The sequence below is a fragment of the Protopterus annectens genome, chromosome 7.part0, assembly GCF_019279795.1.
Source record: "Protopterus annectens isolate FY-2018-M chromosome 7.part0, PAN1.0, whole genome shotgun sequence".
NCBI lineage: Eukaryota > Metazoa > Chordata > Ceratodontiformes > Protopteridae > Protopterus > Protopterus annectens.
In genome coordinates this window covers 1378880212-1378898779 of record NC_056739.1, presented here as the reverse complement: position 1 = coordinate 1378898779, position 18568 = coordinate 1378880212, and positions in this window count along the sequence as shown.

The following is an 18568-nucleotide window of genomic DNA, read 5'->3' as shown; positions in this document are numbered from 1 at the left end:
GAGCCATTGGGCTAGGTCCAGCACAGTAAAAAGAAATCTCATAGACTGTGGAATACTAAAACTTCCCATTATTAATTCTATTTACCCTACTGGGATAGTTATATATTCATCCATTTCATGTCCATGCAGTTATGCCCACATAGAAGGTAGAACACTGTCATCAATATGGCACGTGAATAATATTTTAGGCATACAATTAAAACAATCCAGTGAATAATAACTATTTTCTGTAATATAAGAAGCCTTGTTATTCTTTTTGACAAACTTGACTGCAGACAAAAGCCACATGGAAAAGTGCATTTCCTCTTCCTAGACTCATAGTTAGCTCTTCCTTTGTGGCACAACTGTTTTATATTTTGGCAGTTTTTATTTACAAATGCAGCTATCCATTTTAAGAAAAAATATAGATAAGGACTGTCTCTACATGCAAGGTGGCTCAACAAAGATGAGCAATTTGTGAAAGAAAGGGAGGCTCTAGTTACTAAAATTGGTAACAGAAAGTTAGGTCACCTAGTTAATAATACATTGAGCTGTTGGTAAGAAAGCAAAAGGCATTTGTAAGCCTAAAGCTATAAATGTTAATGGAATGCGTATGAGTAGTATCTTTACAGAAGGCAAGGAATTAGCTGTGGTATTACCTCATACTGTGGACACTTTTGAATACAAGCAAGTGGTGAAGAATAACTGGAGAATGTTGTCCAGAAATGAGAATGTAGTAAAGAAAATAGTTTCACAGCCTGCACCTTTATGGGGTGTTCTGTCTTCTGCATTGGGAGATTTGCTCAGAAATTACATGAACGAATGCATGAGCATAACTACACCATTAGATTACATAATAATAATGCATTACTTAGGAACTCTACAGTTTGTGTGAAATTTAAACCATTTTATTTTTATGTTTTAGTCCATGCTGGTTTAAGTGCAAGAGAGGTTGATGTTGAAAACCAGTTAGACATTGAGAAGTGTACACAGCAGGTTCATTTAAATGTCTTTGTATCTCCTGTGTTGAATGAAATGGTTAATTTTTAAAGTAAGCTGAAACAAGGAGCATTCAGCTACATGACTGTTTATTAGCTATTTATCCTTGGTTGACCAGATTTGTCCCACTAGGCTAGTAGCCTTTTGTCAGCAGAGACCTGAGGTGGTATCTACACTGCTATGGGAGATTTATTTTCATGTATTGTAATTAAGTTATGTTGATTTGACCTCATATTCTGATGAAGTCTGGAGAGGCAAAAGAGCTTTCTATGAGTTTCATTGAATTAAAGTTTTTCATCTTAGGTTAGTATCACTGTCACTTTATTATTTTACCATCCTAAGCCTAATACCATTTGTAGAAACAAAACTTGAGGCCTGGTAGTAGGTTTAGGTCCATAGGTTCATAGGTAGGTACTAGGCTATCGGCCCTGGGGTCTATATAAGCCTAGCCAAAAAGGTTCCCTGGCTTTTGCCACCCAAGAAAATCATCCTGTGCCCCTGTCAAGCAGTGCCACAGAAGTGATCCCCAGGGTGAATTTTCAATTTCCCATCCAGTCGTCAAAATTTGTCTTAAAGAGGGCCAATGAGGAGCTTTGCTTGACATGAATGGGTAGTTTGTTCCAGAGTATGGGAAGTCTCTGGGACAGGAATCTATCCCTCCAGCATGTTCTGTTTATTGTGGTGCAAGGTTTAGGTCCCTGGAGCGTGTGGTTTGGCGAGATTGGGATTTCTTTAAGTGTAGCATGTCCAGCAGCTCTGGGTTTTACATACCTTTGTATGAACAGCAGATGCAGGGTGGTATCCAACGAGACGGAGCCCGAATAATTAAAAAATTCTTTACTCAATCCAATGATCAAAATGAAGTACAAATACACATAAAGTCACAGTTTAAAAATGATAAAACAACAAGTTAAGCGCTTTCATCAATACTCAGACTTCTTCAGAACAGTGAATTGCTGGCTGATAACTCCTTAAATACACACCCAGTCAATTAGTAAAATATTACCCCACATCATTTCCTTTCAATTAAGAAACATCACAGGAAGTGTAAGGTAGTAGTGAATACTCCCCTGTTTGCAAGTACACAAAAGTCAACTAACCAAATGTTAAATCAATAGTGTCACATGTAAAGAATGTTATAAGGCAAAAAATACCAATGACAATATAAATAAATCATAACATAAATAACTGTTTAAGTTTCAAAAGTGGTGCTATAGAAATTATATCATTAAGACCTGGAGGAGTATGCATTCAGTCTGATCTGCCACTTTAACTCAATGTACTCCAAATATTCCTCAACAGGTCCACCCCTTTGTCCCAAATCAACTTGTTCAAGAATAAAAAAACTAAAACTGTGATTACTTTGGTCATTAATATGCCTAAATAAAGCATTCTTCATATTTTTCTGCTTGATGTCATATAAATGTTGGTAGACTCTAAGTCTAAAAGCATTTTTTGTTTTCCCCACATAATAACCTTGGCAGTTTTTACATACTGCAATATAAACAACCTCCTTAGTATAGCAAAACATTTTCTTTTTATTAGTAATGGATCCAAAATTCTTAAGATTAAATTTGTCTGTATCCATCATGAAAGGGCACTGGGGACATCTACCACATTTATACGTGCCACCTCTAGTGAGATAAGGTTTGCCTTTTTCAAGCAGTCCTTTTATTGATGTACTCTTTTTATAAACTATAGTGGGTCTCTTACCTATCTTGTCCAAGACCCCAATGTCATTATCAAATACCTTCCAATATTTATGTATTATGTATTTGATTTCTTCAAAATCTGCAGAATATGTGAGTGTCAATGCATGTGTAAAAATAGTATTATTGTGCCTCACATTGTTGTGGCTATCCCTATTGCCCAATAGGGCTCTAAAGTGTCCACTGGTCCTCTTATTTATAACTTCCTGAATGATGTTTGATAGAAAAGGCTCTGGATAACCTCTTCTCTGAAACATATTGGACAAATTGTCACATTCCTTGGTAAAGTCATAAATGTCAGACACCATCCTGGCCAATCTAACACATTGGCCCTTGACCAGGGCCTTCTTCTGGTGCAAAGGATGTGCACTAGTAAAATGTAATAATGTGTTAGAATAGGTTGGTTTCCTATATAGTTGGGAAATAAAACAGTTGTTCACATAATCTTTCTTTATGGTGATGTCCAAATAATGAATATAATCTAGATCCTTGACCATAGTAAATCTCAAAAAACTGGTGGTACTGTTCATGTACGAAAATAACCTATTCAAATCTTGTTCTGATTGATTCCAAAACAGGACAATATCATCAAGGTATCACCCATACAATACCCATGAAGTCCTGAATTCGGAGTTAAAAATGTATTGATCTTCCCAATGTGCTAAGACAATGTTGGCGAAGATTGGTGTACAACATGCACCCATGGCAACTCCAAGCCTTTGTTTAAATAAATGTCCTTCAAATGTAATGAAATTATTTTCCAAAACCATCTCCATACAAGTACGGATGGTCAAGATGGTGTCATGATTCAATGACGAATTACTGCATAGAAACTCATAGAACCAGTCCAGACCTATATCATGTGGTATAACTGAAAACAGGTCACAGACGTCAATAATCACCAGGATGAGGTTACTGTCATACTGTCATACATATTCTGATTGATTTTACCAAGGAAGTCCCATGAGTCCTTAATTATAGTAGTCCGATTATCAAGGACCCCCTTAGTCATACTGTCAATGTATTTTGCTATACTAAATGTTTTGGAGGCTTTAGCATCTACACATTGGGAAGATCAATGTGTTAGATTGGCCAGGATGGTGTCTTAAGAAGAATGAAGAATGCTTTATTTAGGCATATTAATGACCAAAGTAATCACAGTTTTAGTTTTTTTATTCTTGAACAAGTTGATTTGGGACAAAGGGGCGGACCTGTTGAGGAATATTTGGAGTACATTGAGTTAAAGTGGCAGATCAGACTGAATGCATACTCCCCTCCAGGTCTTAATGATACAATTTCTATAGCACCACTTTTGAAACTTAAACAGTTATTTATGTTATGATTTATTTATATTGTCATTGGTATTTTTTGCCTTATAACATTCTTTACATGTGACACTATTGATTTAACATTTGGTTAGTTGACTTTTTGTGTACTTGCAAACAGGGGAGTATTCACTACTACCTTACACTTCCTGTGATGTTTCTTAATTGAAAGGAAATGATGTGGGGTAATATTTTACTAATTGACTGGGTGTGTATTTAAGGAGTTATCAGCCAGCAATTCACTGTTCTGAAGAAGTCTGAGTATTGACGAAAGCGCTTAACTTGTTGTTTTATCATTTTTAAACTGTGACTTTATGTGTATTTGTACTTCATTTTGATCATTGGATTGAGTAAAGAATTTTTTCATTATTCGGGCTCCGAATCGTTGGATACCACCCTGCATCTGCTGTTCATTCTAGTTTTTATTCTGCTTACATACCTTTGTATGTTAGGTAGAGACTGCCTCTGAGTAGGTGATATGCGATGGAGTAGCGCTGGAGTTTTTTGAGACGGTCTGCGTATGGCATCTGTTTGAGGCCGGTAATCTTCATAGTGAGGTGTTTCTGTGGGTTTCCAATTGTTGTAGGTCTCTTGTGAGATACATGCCAAATGGGGCATTGTACTCTATAATGGGTCTGATGAGGGATGAGTAGAGAGGAACAATGACCTCTTTTTTTCTACAGGAGAACCCTTTTGTGATGAGGTATGTCACACAGAAGGATTTCCTGACTACTGTGGCGATCTGGTTATCAAAGGAGAGACTACTGTCCACCTGTGTCCCAAGGTCTCTTATCACACTTTCAGTGTTTAGTGAGCTACCGCCTATGTGGTAGTTCATGGGTACCAAGGTTTTCCAAAAGGGGATGACAATGCACTTCTTGGCATTGAGCTTGAGGCCATGACTTTGACACCAAGCATCTATGAGGCCCTTTTGTAGAATGTCTACATCATTAGGTGATTCTATTATGGCTCCCAGTTTGCAGTCATCTGCGAACTTTGTTAGCCAAAGACCTTCTGTGTTGGTCTGCACTTCAGAGAAGTAGATGCCGAACAGGAGAGGACCCAGGACCAAACCCTGTGGTACTCCACTCATCACTGGTCTGAAGTCGGACTTGGAGTCAGCTAATTTTACTGTGTGGGTTCTGTCAGTGAGCCAGTTGGCTACCTATCTTCTGACATAGGGATTTATACCCAGTTTAGTGAGTTTATGTATAATTCCAGAGTGGGAGATGGTATTGAAAGCCTTGGCAAGGTCAAGATAGGCTGTGTGCACTACCTTGTCCTTGTCTACGGCTCTCTTTCTAACCCCCTGCTATAAAGCCTGCTTTAGTGCGCTTTTGCACTTGTATGTGACTCAGCACAGCTCCTCGTGGTATCCTGCAGAGTTCTACAAGCAGCAGAGAGTGGAAGAGTGACTTTCCATTGATTTATAAGTATTTTTTCTGTCTTTCTATTTTCGACTGCTGTATTTTGCCTAAAAAGCGAAATTTTATTACTAAACTAGTTCTGCAAGTTGATTCACTGTATTTCTGTTTGTTTCTAAACTGTTTTGCACTTTAAAAGTTTGTTTTTTGCTTAAATTAACTGGTAGGCTACACACTCAAGTGCGCTAGCCAATTTAAAGCAATTACTGTTTGTTACTGTATCTATTTTTTATCTGTTTGTGAAAAAAAAACAAAAACAAAATACTTGTTTTCCCACCTTTACTGAACTAGAATAGTCCAGTCTTCAGATTTTGCTGATCTCTGGGCTGTGACATAGTTCCTGTGTTGTCCATATCCTTATTTGGATATGAGGAAGCTTCTTTGTTCACCAGTGGGAGTGGGGAGCACTGAGCAGCCTATTTGTCCCTAAAGGAGTGGTTCCAGCCCAGCAACTTGTAGTTTATTGGCCGTTTTGGGCCATTTCCTAGCTCTTTCTTACCCCCTGCTATAAAGCCCGCTTTAGCACGCTTTTGCGCAACTTTGCGTGAAGTTGCGCATAGTGCAGCATTGGGCAGCGCCGGTTAATCAAGTTTAAACTATTTCTGGCTCCGCTAAGTCTGCTCTTCAGTTTTTCCCTTAGAACTGCTCTACTTTCAATCTAAACGGTCTATTCTCTATCTGAAAAGCCCAGCACTTGCTCCTTAAAGCATTTTTACACAGGTAAAGCACTCTTAAACAAAAAGAAAGTGCTACATTCACCTACAATCCCCTTGAGTACCCATTTCCCTATAGGTCCTTTCTGACTGAGTTACACAGCAATCAATTATACTATTCTAGCATGTCGAAGGGTCAATTACTGGCGTCCTCTCCAGTTCAGCTGGTGAATCTGGGAATCTTGAGGCAATGTTACAACTGCCTCATGTACACAGACAACCCTCTCCTCCTCCTCCCAACAAATACAAATATATGTGAGAGATGCAACTATATAGCCAAACTGGACGCTGAGCTCCCTCGACTCAGTACTGGCAAAACCAGTCAGGAGGAGAAGGTAACCACACACACCACAAACCCAGTCTCACATAGACCTATCACATCTAGAAACCAAACACATAAACACACAAAAACATACTCGGAGGCTCTAATTAAAAATCTACCAAAACAACAGAGGCCTCCAAAGCAGACATCCAAGCAACCACTACCTCAAAACATAGCACATGCAACACATAGTTCACAAAGTCAGTGTGCCAAACAGTCACAGCCCTTAAGGCCAAACAACATGCCTGATACACTTGTAATAGGTGACTCCATAGTCAGACACACTGACGTCCCGCTCACCAGACTGAACAAGGAAAAGGTTACAGTAAGCTGCCTGTCGGGCGCTAGAATCCGCCACATAACACAAGCATTCAGGTCACTCCAAAGCAAGTACAAATATGATTCAGTCATTGTCCATGCCGGTGTGAATGACCTGAGACATACCTCCCTGGACTACATGAAAAGAGACATAGAGGAGCTCTCCGATTATGTAGCCCAGGCCGGTATGACCCTGACCCTGAGCAGCATCTTACCCTCACCAAGAATGATGCCACAGTACAAAGACAAAATGATCAGCTTTAACAATTGGCTCAATTACTGGTGTCATTCTAAGGGGATCCAATGTTTGTCTGCTTGGGATGACATGCTTGACAAGCCATGCTGCTTCGCAAGGGACGGCTTGCACCTGTCACCCCTGGGCTTCCGGATATTGGCCAAGGCTCTTGCCATCCCCATAGTGCCTTTTTTAGGCAAGGCTCAAAAGACAAACCCACCTCCCTAGAAAACACAAGTGGAAAAAAACTAAGGGTAATGCTGCTCAACGCCAGAAGTCTAAACCTCAAGATGCATGCTCTTGAAGCCCTCCTCAGTATGGAGAACATCGATGTCTGTGCAGTGACTGAAACCTGGTTGAAGGCTCCTGAGAGCACCCCAGCACTACCAGGTTATACCTCATATCATGCTTTTCGGCCTCAAAACTTGGACCGAACCACAAAAGGAGGGGGAGTATCCATATTCATCAAAGATACCCACACCTCCAGGTTAGTGGCAACGCACGAAGCATCGGAGACCATCCAGGTGCAACTAACCATAGGCAAAACTGCCCTACAGTTTGTAGCATGCTACAGACCACCCTCTCAAACTCAGGAACCCCACTCAGCCTTCCTGAAGACACTGGAGAGTATGAATGTCTCTCCAAATACCATCATATTGGGAGACTTCAACTACCCAAACATAGACTGGGAGCATTACTCAAGTCCCAACACCCTAGCCCAAAGTTTCCTAGAATTCATAAACTCAAATGCGATGGAACAACTAGTCACCACTCCCACAAGAGGAGATAATATACTAGACTTGATCATCACAAACATGGGAACACAATGCTCCACACTGGAAGTATACCCCTCATTGGTGAGATCAGACCATAAATTAATCTCACTGGAAATCCACATCCCGCCCCCACCCCCAGCACAAAAGACCACAGTGAAGAATTTCTCAAAAGCTGACTTCACACTTCTTCAGACTGAAGTGGCATCCTTCAAGGCCCCTGGGCCAGTGGAAACCACAGCCCACACCGCTGAATCCTTTATAAACGCTTTCTACGGACACCTTCAAGAATGCATGGATCATGCAATCCCAAATAAAACCAAGACCCATTCCCCCAAAGGCAGGCATCCTGTCTGGTGGACCCCAGCCATTAACAAGCTTTACAACAGGAGGAGGAAGCTACTACATGACAGAGCAAAATCCCCAAAAGGGAAGGCATCTCTGATCAGTACTAGCAGTGGCGGCTGGTTACTTCAAATCACAGGGGGGCTGCAGGAGACGCTGAATGGGTGGGGTCAAAGGGAAGGGGTGTGGTCAACCATAAAGGGGAGGAGCTATGCACAAAACCACAAAAAACTAACTTTAATTAAATACGCTGCCCTGGGTGGCAAACCATCATTATGAAAGTCCAATCAAGACAAAAATAAGTGTAGAAGAATAAAAATATTTTAATGCATTGGCTGCATGACAGCTTACTTAATATCTAGATGGAAACAAAAGGTTGTGAGGCATGAAAAAATAAATTACTTTTTAAATACATTACTGGAATGCCAGTCAAAATCAAGTATAAGAAAAACCAGAAGCACTCAACTCAAACCACTTCTCCTTGCACTGCAGTTCTAATTATAATATATTCAGCTTTATTAAAGTACCAAGCAACATGCTGAAAGTAGAAATCTATGTGATGCCCCCACTTGTAAAAATGTTTCTTATCCAAAAAAGACCTGCTGCCTGACAACTTGTTTCATGGGGAAAACATGATAAAAGTAAAAATGAAAAGCAAACAAGAAACAAGCTCAAGATACATTGCTTAAAGGATTACTGTACAGGTTATGGACCACACATGATTGGCATTCTGTTTAGTTTACGGGTAAAGTCTGTAGAGATGACTGGAAGTCTCCAACAAGTGTAATGAGCTTTTAAAATAATGGAATCCTGTCCTTTAATACCCAAGGCTTATACATCTAGTCAAGTATTCTCTGCATGGCAACAACAGAAAGGCTTTCAATGTTGGCAATTCTTTAACAGTATGCTTATTAAAGCTTACTTGCATCTTACGATGTCAGACAAGCTTACCTTATGGTCATTAAAGCATTGCTACTTAAACACAGAGCAACAGGCACTTTGAGTAATAAGCATAAATCTGAGTAATAAGCATAAATCAACAGTACAAAATATGACAGAAACCAGACCATTCTGCAAAATCAAGGACAGATGAAAAGCCACTGTAGTACTTATGCAGTGTGTCCTCCCCATCCAAGGTAGATACAACTACTCCTTGCCTTGCTTGGACACATCCAGTGTCACTACATGGGGGAGTGGGGTGCAACAAGCATGTCACAATTTGAAATCTCTCTGGCTGACTGTGATGGCCCTGACACATTTGTCATACCTCTCAACCTCAAGAGCAAGAAATCTGGACAAATCCATACACAGAAGTGGGACAAAGGCACAACAATAAGGACAATTTTTAAATATTGCTCTAATAAACTTAGAAAGATAATAGAATAGGTCTTGCATTAGTATGAATTTTCTGAAGGGTATAAAATCTGAAACTCAAATGTCTGTCATTTTCTAACTTCAGTCTTTAGTGATTTGTCACTAATTTGCCAAAAAACACAATTTTATGAAAAATGAACCAAAAATGTGATGCAAAAATATAAAATAGACACACAATACAGCTTCTACCTGTCAAAGAAGGGACACTTTAATATTAGTACTGCTACCTTGAGCAGCTGACAAAATAAAAGAATCTACATCATTTCAAGTAATCTATAACTTTGATTATTACAGTTATTTCTTAATTGTAAACCCTCCATGTTTTCTTCCAAAATTGCTATTTTATGGAGGGATTATTAGGGGAAGAGCAACATTTTGAGCCAAAAATTGGGGACAGTTGAGAGGTTGGCTATGCCTAATTCTATAAAGCAATTTATTTGCATGTACCTCTCAACCTGTTAATGCAGTAAATCTGAACAAGGCCAAATATATTGGGGGCACATATAAACAGTACTAAAAATTGCTCTTGTATAAATTGAGACAGTTGATAGAACGGCTCTTACTTTAACATGCATTTTTATGAAGGTTATGAAGTCTGAAACTATTATTTAGTGACTTCTGGCAAATCATTTAGGAATTAAAACTACAAATTTTATGAACAAACCAAAAATAAGAAGCAAAAATCTATTCATTCTTTGAAAATCTGGACAGTTGGGAGGTATAGTTCAGCTGGGCCTGTCTGAGTTTGCTGCCCTTCCCCCCCCCCCTGACAAAATAATGGTTGAACTGGAGCCTCTGCAGCCATTCCAATTAACCATTACTTGGCTATTTCACTCCATTTACCATAAACACTAATGTGCATACTGCTTTACTTCAATGATTGGACTTCATTTGAAAGTTTTATTTTGTATTTTACAGCACAAACATTAAGTCATCTGTTAAACAAAGCAATGCAGTCTCACAATGAAAACTTAGCATTAAAACTTCTCTGCCCTTGAAACTCACATTCATTGAAACAGCATTGAAACCCACATTCAAAGAAAATACATTTTGCCAGTGGCAGATAAAGATTAATTTCGGGCTGTTATTGATTCATAGGCCCCTTGCATATGAAACATACATGTGCTCTTTGATACACCTTCCTCATTGTACTAAAATTATATTCCTTGTACAATACAGTACACTTGTTAGAGGGTGTTTTAAATTTGTTTTGAACATTTTTCCAGTAAGCAATGAAACAAAACATATGCACCCATAATGGCAAAACTGCCCAGTTGAGAACATTTATCATAAAAGTCTACTCAGACTTCCACAGTCCACCATTATTAGTAAATATACACAATTCTACAGTCCACCATTATTAGTAAATATGCACAATTCCACAGTCCACCATTATTAGTAAATATGCACAATTCTACAGTCCACCATTATCAGTAAATATGCACAATTCTACAGTGCACCTTTATCAGTAAATATGCACAATTCTACAGTCCATATTCAGTGAATTCAGTTCTTGCCATAGTTGTCAACCTTAGCACAAAAACCTGGACGAAGCCAATAATGGGGGAATACAGTCCCAAAAATAGGGACAAATTTAAAATATTCATCTTATAAACTTAGAAAATTGCTAGAAAAAAGGTTGTGCTACTATGTATTCTGAAGAACATGAAGTTTGAAATTCAAATGCCGGTCAATTTTACTGCGGACAGATCAAAAACAATTTTCAGCAGAGACGCAGGGATTAATACTGCAGACACGTCTTTGTAAAATGGCAGGGCACCAGAGCAAATCCACACAAACACAGGGAGGAGATGCAGACTCCACACAGAAGCCACCCCAACCAAGAATCAAACCAGAAAACCTATAGCTGTGAGGCAACAATACTACCACTGCACCATCAAATCTGCAAGGAATTAAACATTCAGAAACCTGAAGTCTGAAATTCAAATGCCGGTCAATTTTACTGCGGACAGAGCAAAAACAATTTTCAGCAGAGACGCAGGGATTAATACTGCAGACACATCTTAGTAAAAGGGCAGGGCACCAGAGCAAATCCACACAAACACAGGGAGGAGATGCAGACTCCACACAGAAGCCACCCCAACCAAGAATCAAACCAGAAAACCTATAGCTGTGAGGCAACAATACTACCACTGCACCATCAAATCTGCAAGGAATTAAACATTCAGAAACCTGAAGTCTGAAATTCAAATGCCGGTCAATTTTACTGCGGACAGAACAAAAACAATTTTCAGCAGAGACGCAGGGATTAATACTGCAGACATGTCTTTGTAAAATGGCAGGGCACCAGAGCAAATCCACACAAACACAGGGAGGAGATGCAGACTCCACACAGAAGCCACCCCAACCAAGAATCAAACCAGAAAACCTATAACTGTGAGGCAATAATACTACCACTGCACCATCAAATCTGCAAGGAATTAAACATTCAGAAACCTGAAGTCTGAAATTCAAATGCCGGTCAATTTTACTGCGGACAGAACAAAAACAATTTTCAGCAGAGACGCAGGAATTAATACTGCAGACACGTCTTTGTAAAATGGCAGGGCACCAGAGGAAATCCACACAAACACAGGGAGGAGATGCAGACTCCACACAGAAGCCACCCCAACCAAGAATCAAACCAGAAAACCTATAGCTGTGAGGCAACAATACTACCACTGCACCATCAAATCTGCAAGGAATTAAACATTCAGAAACCTGAAGTCTGAAATTCAAATGCCTGTCAATTTTATTTAACATTTGTTAATCAGGACAGTCTGACTTGGAACAAAAAAAATTTTCAGCAGAGGCCCAGGAAGAAATAATGCAGACATGTCTTTGTAACATGGGAGGACACAAAAGCAAACCCACACAAACACAGGGAGAAGATACGGACCCCACAAAGAAGGAACCCCAGCCAAGAATCAAACCTGAGAACCTGCAGCTGTGAGGCAACAATGCTACTACTACACCATCAAATATCAAGCATTGCAACATTTACAAACCACAGATATTATGAGGAACAGCTCAGATCAAATACGAGGCAAAAATCTGCAATTTTTTTACAAATGTTGGTGGGTAGGGAACTCAAGTCTTTAACACCTGCATACAGGGTACAGGGTTCAAGCCTGAGGTATTCCCTACCACACCACCATGAGCACCTGGGGCATTTTCACACACACACCCCTCCAGTTACAAGCACCAGCAAACACATACACAACTCCAGTTACAAGCACCAGCAAACACATACACAACTCCAGTTGCAAACACATACACAACTCCAGTTGCAAACACATACACAACTCCAGTTGCAAACACATACACAACTCCAGTTGCAAACACTTACACAACTCCAGTTGCAAACACATACACAACTCCAGTTACAAACACATACACAACTCCAGTTACAAGCACCAGCAAACACATACACAACTCCAGTTGCAAACACATACACAACTCCAGTTACAAGCACCAGCAAACACATACACAACTCCAGTTGCAAACACATACACAACTCCAGTTACAAGCACCAACACATAAAGTAAAATGCACCATACACTTACCTGTCTGTTCTCCATACCATATCCTGCCCGCGCAATACTCACAAAGACCCGCGAGATCCCAGTAAAGCTCCTTCCCGACGAGATCCCAAGCTCCCTCCCGAGAGTGTTCTGGCTGTTGCTGCTGCAGTCCGGATGCGATGTATCCTCTCAGCGTGTCTGTGCACTTTTAAAGTGCACAGACGTCTCCTTGCGTCCCTCTATGGGTCCTGCCAGACTGCCTTGAGCATGCGCATAGACCGACGGTAGTCGGGACTACTGCGCATGCGCGAAGTCCGCGAAAATTTAAAAAAATATTTTTTTTTTGTTTTCTTTTTTTTTTTGTTTTCTTTTTTAATTTGAGGGGGCTGCAGTCCGGCAGCCCGATGCCACGAGCCGCCCCTGAGTACTAGCAAAAAACTATGATCACTCATAAAATCATCCAAGGCCAACTTTGAGAGAAAAATCGCAAAAGACACTAAAGACAATCACAAGGCCTTCTTTAGTTATGTTAGAAACCTGGGTGGAAACTCCCAGATATGCTCAGAGTTAGTCCAAAATGACAAAAAATACACTGAACCCACAGACATTGCCAACATACTGGCAGACAGGTTCAGTGCAAATTTCTCCCCTCCCCCCCAAAAGGAGAAATATCTATCCCAGCAGAGTGTAGCCTCCCTGACATCTCAGATGCCCAGGTGAGAGCCGCCCTCTCCAAAGCTAAAAACACAGCATCAATGGGACCAGACGGTGTCCCGGGTTGCGTGCTACATGAACTCCAAGAGGAACTAAACCCGCACATAAGGCTGCTGTTTAATCTTAGCCTTACTACAGGATACATACCCAAAGAATGGCGTACAGCAACAGTGGTCCCACTCCACAAAGGAGGTGCTTCTACGGACCCTGGAAATTACTGCCCCATAAGCTTGACGAGCCTGGTCTGTAAAGCTAAGGAGAGGATCATTATGGAACTCATAAACAAAGACATTGGGGACCTACAGATACTGGATCCTACCCAATTCGGTTTTGTCAAGGGCAGATCCTGCCTTTTGAACCTGGTCAACTTTTTTGAAACAGTCACTAAGGCCATTGATGAGGGTAAAGCAGTTCACACAGCCTACCTTGATCTTGCAAACGCCTTCGACACAATACCCCACTCGGGCATCATAGACAAGCTCACCAGCTTAAATGTAAACCCATATGTCATAAGTTGGGTTGCAAACTGGCTGAAGGACAGAACCCACAAGGTCAGAATTGCTGGAGTCATGTCAGACTTTAATCCAGTCACAAACGGTGTCCCACAGGGCTCGGTCCTGGGACCCCTCTTGTTCGGTATTTATTTTTCCGAGGTGCAAGCAAACATAGGAGGATTGTGGCTGACAAAGTTCGCAGATGACTGCAAACTGGGCGCCATAATTGATACTCCAGCAGACACAAGCATCCTTCAGAAAGGCCTCATAGAAACTGATAACTGGTGCCAGAGCCATGGCCTTAAACTGAACGCCAAAAAATGTACAGTCATACCCTTTGGGAAAAACAAAGTACCCACAAATTACCACATAGGTGGTAATCCATTAAGTACGGAAGAAGTAATCAGGGACCTAGGGACCCAAGTTGACAGTAACCTCTCATTTGACACTCACATTGCCAAGGTGGTTAGGAAGACCTTCTATATTACCCACCTTATCATGAAAGCATTCACATCTAGATCAACAGAGGTCATTGTGCCCCTATACTCTTCCCTTATCAGGCCCATAATTGAGTACAATGCCCCATTTGGGATGTACCTTACCCGACACCTGCAGCAGTTAGAAAGACCCCAAAAGTACCTCATCAAGAGGATCAAGGGTCTCAAACATATGTCATATGCTGCCCGGCTGAAGAAACTCCAGCTCTATTCAGTCGCATACCATCTACTCAGAGGCGATCTATGCCTGACGTACAAGGCCATGTCCAATCCGGAATTAATGGACATGCTCCACCTCAGAAAATCCAAATCCACCAGAGCCACGAGAGCGAGAGATTTGAACCTCAACACAGAAATAAATAGGACGTGCTGGAGGGACAGATTCATAACCCAGAGGCTCCCTACACTCTGGAACAGAATCCCAGTCCATGTTAGGCACAGCCCCTCACTGACTCTCTTCAAGAGAAATCTTGACGAGTGGATGGGAGATCGTAGGTTTACCCCGGGGGTCATCTCTGTGTCACTACTAGACAGAGGCACAGTAAACTAAACCCTAAATGGCATAGTATTCTCATTCCAAGGGGTGGCGAAAGCCACACACACTCTGGCTAGGCTTATAAATGCCCTAGGGTAGATAGCCTAGTATGAACCTATGAACCTATGAACCTATAGTGACTGCTTCAAAGAAGTCAATCAGGTTTAATAGACATGATCTACCTTTTACAAACCCAAACTGAGTGGGGTCCAGGGTTTGGAGGTTACCTATGTCTTTGTTTATAAGCTCCAAGATGACACTTTCCATGGCCTTGCAGACCTGGCTCATCAGGCTAATGGGGCGGTAGTTTCCAGGGTCCATGGTGGTACCCCCTTTGTGGAGTGGGATAACTGTCATTGTGTGCCATTCAGTAGGCACATAGCCTGAGGGGAGGCTATGATTGGGCATGGTACTTAGGTGGGGTGCCAGTTCGTTCTGTAGTTTGTGCAGTACACAGCCTGGGATGTTGTCTGGTCCCATGGATGCTGTGTTCTTGGCTTTGGAGAGTGCGGTCTTTACTTGTTCATCTGTGATTACAGGGGCTTTGCATTCTTCTGGTATTAAGGGTGAAAGGGGGGTAAAGTTAATACTGAGCCTATTTGCCAGGATGTTGGCAATATCGGTTGGTTCTGTATATTTAGTGCCATTGTGCTGTAGCTCAGAGCAGATCTGAGTGTTGCCATTGAGATTCTTGACATAGCTGTAGAATGCTTTGTGGTTGTCTTTGGAATCAGTGGCAATTTTATTTTCATAGCTGGCTTTGGAGGATTTTATAAGGGATCTCAGCTTCTTGCTGAGGCTGTCCAGGGAGTTTCTCCAATCTTGGGATTTTACTCTTTTTTGCAACAGCTTCTTCCTTTTGTTGTAGAGTTGGTTTATGGCAGGGGACCACCAGATTGGCCTCCTTTTTTTGGAGGATAGTGTCTTGGTTCTGTTGGGAATGGCACGATCCATGCACTCATGTATGTGCTTATACAGTGCATTTGTGTAAGATTCAGCAGTCGTACCTCTATTTTCCATCTGCATAGGTGTTGTGAAGTTTGCCACTTCTGTCTTAAGAAGCATGAAGTTGGCTTTGGAGTAGTTTTTGATGGTGGTTTCCTTAATGGGGGGAGAGAGTGGGATATGGATATCTAGGGTGATTAGCTTGTGGTCAGATTTGACCACCGAGGAGTTGACCTCTGGCATGGAACACCATTTACCCATATTGGTAATGACCAGGTCCAGAATATTGCTGCCCCTGGTGGGGGTGTGGACAAGCTGATCCAAGGCGTTGGAATTTATGAATTCCAGAAAACGTTGAGTGAATGAGTTGGTACATGAGTAGTTTTCCCAGTTGATGGTGGGTTAGTTAAAATTGCACATAATTAAGGTATTGGGTTGTGCCTTAATATTTTCCAGTAAGAGTGGGAATCCTGGGGCATGATGGGTGATCTGTAACTAGCTACAACCTGGACTGCAGTCTTGCCCAGTGTTAGTTGCACTTGGATAATTTTGGATGCATTATGTTGAGCAACTAGCCTGGAGGTGTGGATATCCTAAATAAATATTGACACGCCTCCGCCTTTAGTGTTTCGGTCCAGGTTAGGTGGCCGAAAGGTGTGGTATGAATTATAGCCTGGTAATGCAGAAGTGCTCTCTGGAGCCTTGAACCAGGTCTCTGTCACTGCAGAGATGCCGATGTTCTCCATTTTAAGGAGTGCCTTGAGTGAGTGGATTTTGAGGTTTAGACTTCTAGCATTGAGTAGCATTACCCTCAGAGTTTGCTTGCTTGTACCTGTTACGGTGGTGAATTTAGCATTTGAACCTTGCCTAAAAAAGGCACTATAGGGGTGGCAAGAACCTTAGCCAGTATCCGGAATCCCAGGGGCAACAGGTGCAGGCCATCTCTGGCAAAGCATCGTGGTCTGTTGACCATATTATCCCAGGCAGACAGATACTGGATCCCCTTAGAATGACACTAGAAGCTTAGCCAATTGTTGAAGTCAATCATTTTGTCCTTGTACTGTGGCATCATTCTGGGTGATGGCAGGATGCTACTCAGGGCTAGGGTCATACCTGCCTGGGCTACAAGATCCAAGAGCTCCTCCACATCTCTTTTCATGTAGTCCAGGGAGGTATGTCATGGACAATGACAGAGTCGTATTTGTACTTGTTGTGGAGTGGCCTGAGTGTGTGCATTTTGTGGTGGATCCTAGGACCCAACAGGCAGCTGACAGTAATTTTCTCTTTGTTTAGCCTGGTGAGTGGGACATCAGTGTGCCTGACTATAGAGTCACCTACGACTAGTGTGCTGGGTACATTGTTTTGCTTTATGGGCTGAGGTTGAGTGGTGCACTGATTTTGTGGGCTATGTGTCATTTGGGTAGTGTTGGGGGGGGTGGTGGTTGTCTGCGTTTCAGCTTGGGAGGTCTCTGTTGCTTGGGCAGATTTTTATTGAGAGCCTCCGTGGATGTGGGTGTGTGCTTTGTGTTTCTATGTGTGGGTTTTGAAGGACTATGTGTTGAGTGTGGTGTGGTGCAGGTGTTAACCTTCTCCTCCTGACTGTCTAATCCAGTCTTGGCTGGAGAGAGCTTGGCTTCCAGTTTGGCTATATAAGTACATCTCTCACATGTTGTAGTGTTGGGTGGTAGGAGGAGAGGGTTGTCAGTGTACATGAGGGAATTGCTACATTGCCCCAAGATGCCCAGATTCATCAAGTGGACAGGAGAAAACACTGGGAGCTGACCCATGGACATGCCTGGATAGGTGCTTATTAATTTAAGTACTAACAGCTGTTTCATCTTGACAAGTGAGGAAAGTTGAGTGCTGTAGTAATGTTTATTTAGTGCTTACGAGTTCTAAACAAGTGATGAGCACAAGAAAACAGTTTTGAGTGCTGAAACTAAAAAAAACTGGCTAGTTCTAGCTAAAACTGGCTAGCTTTAGCACCAATCCCAAGAAGAGAAGCAGGCCACAGCCTGTCTGGTGATCCACAGTCTTGTCCCAGATGATGCAAGGGTCTGCAGGCTTGTAGCCTTTTTCTGGTAGATGCCTCAAATAGCAACCAGACCAATCAGGTATGTTAAGCACAGATGCTCACTCTCCAACCAGAAAGAGTCAGGAATCAATGCACTCTGCTCCTACTCTCACCAGGATCAGAATATAAGCACAGATTCTAAGCTGTCACCTATAAAGCAGTTATTAAGCTTTCTGGTGATCAGCAGTCTCCAGAAAATAATGTAACTGCACTCCTTCTCTCACCAGGAGAAAACAGAAGCACTAATCCCAAGATGACTACTGAGAGGC